Source organism: Bison bison, unplaced genomic scaffold (genome assembly GCF_000754665.1).
Source record: "Bison bison bison isolate TAMUID 2011002044 unplaced genomic scaffold, Bison_UMD1.0 scf7180017864144, whole genome shotgun sequence".
In the NCBI taxonomy this organism is placed as follows: Eukaryota; Metazoa; Chordata; class Mammalia; order Artiodactyla; family Bovidae; genus Bison; species Bison bison.
The window spans coordinates 1,821,444-1,821,809 of NW_011494716.1; positions in this window are offsets into that span (position 1 = coordinate 1,821,444).

Sequence of the window (366 nt, forward strand, 5' to 3'; positions counted from 1 at the left end):
AAAAAGATGTCCTTTTCATTATAGGGGACTGGAATGCAAAAGTAGGAAGTCAAGAAACACCTGGAGTAACAGGCAAATTTGGCCTTGGAATACAGAATGAAGCAGGGCAAAGGCTAATAGAGTTTTGCCAAGAGAACACACTGGTCATAGCAAACACCGTCTTCCAACAACACAAGAGAAGACTCTACACATGGACATCATGAGATGGTCAACACCGAAATCAGATTGATTATATTCTTTGCAGCCAAAGATGGAGAAGCTCTATACAGTCAACAAAAATAAGACCGGGAGCTGACTGTGGCTCAGATCATGAGCTCCTTATTGCCAAATTCAGACTTAAATTGAAGAAAGTAGGGAAAACCACTA